This window comes from Pinus tabuliformis, chromosome 2_1 (assembly GCF_031772625.1).
Source record: "Pinus tabuliformis cultivar Carrire ecotype Pingquan chromosome 2_1, CPIR1, whole genome shotgun sequence".
Taxonomy (NCBI): domain Eukaryota; kingdom Viridiplantae; phylum Streptophyta; class Pinopsida; order Pinales; family Pinaceae; genus Pinus; species Pinus tabuliformis.
In genome coordinates, this window is record NC_142299.1 from 40,586,077 (window position 1) to 40,590,546 (window position 4,470).

Consider the following 4,470-nt stretch of genomic DNA (forward strand, 5'->3'; position numbering starts at 1 on the left):
AAAGTCATTGCTATCAAAGCATTGAACCAGTGCCTGCATTAATTGTGGCCAACCCCGCACCTGTACTTGCTGAACAATAACACTGACAACAGTTCCTACCGTTGAACAGAGGTGTCTATATGGTGCCCCCAGACAAGGTAGCAACTTTGATTTGATATATTGTTGATAAGAAGCAATCATCAGATGAAAACTTGTCCTCAGATTATTTTTCAAAAGCAGTCCTGCTGACTATCGTACTTCAACAGATTTTCCCTGTCCATGTGACATATCACACATATCAAGCTATTAGTAGATGCATCTAAAATAAGGCCAAGTAAAATCAGGCAATCAAGTTCTAATTAAAATGCCATAGATGCCTCACATCTCACCAAACAAAATGCAGATCAATTATTATTGATAATTATAAAACAAGGGAAGGCACCATATAATCAAAAAGCAAAAGTGACATCGCAGATATGAAAAAGAATTCTAATCCAAATCTATAAATCCCTTGCAACTTGCAATACAACTTTTTGCTACAATATCTTGAAATAGAATAACCCAAACCATGTCCTCATTTTATAAAGGGATTTGAAAGATAGTTTTCTGCTACAAATTCTTACCCAATAATAAAAAGAACTATATGCTGCTTGATCAGATGGCATGTGTGAAAAAGTATTGTAATACTCTTTTTTCACATTTTATAAAGGAGACACTATAATTTAATAAGCTTTACTTTACATCCACTTTAATTATAATTTCTTTCTGACGGGCCTTCCGCCGATTCTCGGAATAGATTTGCCAGACCCTCTTCTAGACAGATCTGATATTTCATTCAACTGGTTCATTCAACATTCCCTTCGGCTTCAGGAAGCTCATGGAATTCTGATAAATACATGCCAAGAAATGGAACCAACGCAAATAAAAGCTCTTAAGGAAGGAAGGTTCTAAGCGCTGTTGAAATGAACCCTTCTATTTGTCCCGTTGGGCTGCTAATAGCTTTGTCTCTGTCAGAATTTGAAGAGAAGTTTGAGAAGGAGGGCTGCCTCAAATGGCTGGACCGCCAGCCCGCCTCGTCAGTTCTGTTCGTTTCTTTTGGGAGCCGCGGCACCCTGTCAGAGAATCAGATTCAGGAACTAGCTTTGAGGCTAGAAGCAAGCGTGCAACGGTTCCTTTGGGTGTTGCGTAAGGAGCCTCCTCCTCCAACTGAATCCATGATGACTACCGAAGCAGATATGAGGGAGGTTCTACCTGAGGGTTTCGAGACTCGAATCCAGGACCGTGGATTTGTGGTGCATTCATGGGTGCCTCAGATTGCTGTCCTCTCTCATCCATCCACAGACAGTTTCCTTTTTCATTGCGGTTGGAATTCAATGATCGAAAGCATCTTACATGGAGTGTCAATGATCGCTTGGCCTCTCTTTGCTGAACAGAGAATGAATGCCTTCCTTCTAGTGAAGGAGATGAAGGTGGGCATTGAAGCGTAGAAGGGCGCAGATGCATTGGTGAAGAGAGAGGAAGTGGAAAGAGCGGCGAGGGAATTAATGGAAGGAGAGGGGGAATGGAAATGAAGAAGGGGATGGCAAAATTGAGGGGAAGGCCCATCATTGAGTGACAACTGTCTTAAGGATGGAAAACATTCCAATAATCTGAACCGCCTACAACATTTTTCACCGACGATCTAATGGCTGGAGTTTATTCCATCGTCTAACAATCGATCTAAGGGCCCATAACGAGACACCGCGGCATGGAGGGGAGTTCCTTCCAGAGGGAACGCCTTACGACGTAAAAACAAATGTTATAATGGGTTGAATCTAACATAATTTTTTTATTGTCACAATGGGATGAACACCACCTTTCATTAAAAACATTTAATGGCACTTTCTAGCACTGAAATATTACAATACGTCTTGTACAAATATTACAATACGTCTTGTACAAGCACTCATCATTTAAAGTAGTGCGATTATCGACCATGGCGATAAGGAACAAGGGCATAAACATAAAAAACGCCATTGTTCCTTGTGAATCTGTCAAGAAAGTGAGTAACACCGAGGCAAACCAGAATGTATGGATTCATTCAACCTGTTTCTAGAAACATTCGTGATTTATTTCTTGAGAATCCATAATGAAAGTTAAATGCCACCCTCTGAGAAAATTTAAAGAAAATGAAAAGTTAAATGCCGCCCTCTAAGAAAATTTAAAGAAATGAAAAGTTAAATGCCACCCTCTGAGAAAATGTAAAGAAACGTGTCAGGATTTAGCATCTCTGGGAAATCACGATGGATGTGCACTGAAAAATGCAAGCACGCCAACGAGAGGAGCGTTGATGTACATCTTGGGCTCCGATTGCCGAAATTTTGTTCGATCGTCTGGAAACTGGTCGTGTTCATCTGGTCCTCCAATAACTGCTCCCATCAGAAGATTAGGATTGGAACCATTTCTATGGATGTAAAGTGTTATCACAAAACCAGTACTAGGGGCTGCAACCAAGCAAGGTTTCAAGTAACTGTTTCAGACCATACTTTAGATTAGGAATTAGCCTTCCTAATCAGAGAGGGCTCTCTCACAACTCTTGATAAAATCCTTCAAACACTAGATGGCTAACTCTTTATTCACTTATGAAAGCATAACTAGTTGGAAACACATCAAACTGGCTCTCATTGGGCTATGGAGTCTATAATATTAAGTAAACAAGGAAAACACAGTGATCTCATGGAAATCAAGGCTCTTAGCATTACATGTCAAACATACTCCACCAAAACATAGCTTGCTGAATACACAGGAAGTCAGAGCATATAATTATGAATTCTGAGTGATTGCATACAACAAGACTATAAAATAACATAAAGTATAAAACACCATCACTACATTTGAACATGACAATCCTTCGAGAATCTTGAGAAGAGAATAACTCTGTTTTACTATTACTGTCAAAAAGGTCTTACAATGGCCCAAAACAACACTGTTTTTCTATAAAGTATCCAACCTTTTTTACATAAAAGTTATTCCTATATATAGCCAATCAAAACACTACTGCATGAGACTCCTCAACAAGCATGAAGGGAGCTCGAAATTTTGACATTAATGACCTTAACTATATCATAAACAAACTAATTGATTACAAGAGATATGGTGCTACGAAAACAGAGGACTCCATCACATTGGCACTTTAAGTCTTTCTCCTCGTATACTTTGCTGCGTTCTTGGAGCTTGCCACCTGTAGCATTACAATAATAACCAAACCCAAACTGAAAGCAGATTCAATGTATGAACAGCTCCGGATACCTGATGCATAGATGATTCATCAACCAATAAGAAAATGAAGCCTATATTCTCGGTTGCTGCCTCCCATCGGTGTTCATGTATTAATGATCCAGTTTCAAGCCATTTAATCCTTGGATAGTCCCGTGTGATTGAAGAAAACTCATGATCTGGCCATCCCATAACTAGACAAGTGTATCACTTAACACCTCAGCAGCTCTATCATAACCCTAAAAACTCGGACATAAAGTGAAACTTTCAATAAGAGACAAAACTTCACCTTTTCTTCGAATATTTACACCTGGCATCCTTTTTTAAATATCTGACTGACCTTCTATAACCTCCATGCTGGCATTAAGTCATCTCTTTAAATATTTGCTGACCTCAGCATTCAAACTTAAGTTTTCAACATAATCGGTCACCTACAGCAGTTTCGTAGCGCGCTACGAAACTGCTGTAGGTCATCAAAATTAAATACATGAACCTTAAAGCAACAATAACTCAAGTCTGTGATTTCTTCAGTCATTCTATACAGGTGTAAAGACATCAAAAAGTCTCAAAAATCTTTAAAAAGACGATGGCCAAAATATATCAAAATTTGGAAAACACATCCCTTCTTGAATCATTTAGCTAGTTTGTCTAGCTTCTCTTTCAGGCTGATGACTTCTTCCTTCAACTTCTTGTTCTCTGCTCTTAGACCTGCATTCATTTGTTTCATAATCTTTGCCTGCTTCAGAGCTGGCACTGTCCATACATAGGCATCAGATACTGAGCTAGCTTGACTGATCAAACTTGTTTTACCTTTCATTACAGCTTTCTTATAGCTTGTATATCTTACTGCCTTTTCTTTAAAAACATTTTGAACCTGAGGTATTTCCTTACTTGCTCCAGCTTGTTTCTTAATGGCAATCACATTTCCACTTTGACTAATAACCACCTTATTATCCTTGTTCTTGTTTTTAGCTGCTTGGACTATTTCAGAGAAGATTTCAAGTGCCTCTGTCCTAGGCATCTCTGAAGGTACTTTCTCTTTTTGAGCTTTTTCCACTTCTTTCATTTGCCTTCTAGTCATTGGTCTACGTGGTTTAAAGGCATACTCTTCACTTGGTTCTTCAAACTTTAACCTTTTAGAAGCCTTTGACTTCTTAGAACTTTCAGGTGAGGATTGTGTTAGATCAATATGCATTGGTGATACCAATTGATCTTGCTCAATTTCAAGTGGTTCAA

The 4,470-nt window shown here is 38.8% G+C and overlaps 1 pseudogene; it reads left to right on the top strand.

Annotated features, from left to right (window-relative positions):
* Nucleotides 1-941: 941 nt before the first annotated feature.
* Nucleotides 942-1,466, top strand: LOC149198669 (UDP-glycosyltransferase 72B1 pseudogene; annotated as a pseudogene).
* Nucleotides 1,467-4,470: the final 3,004 nt, after the last annotated feature.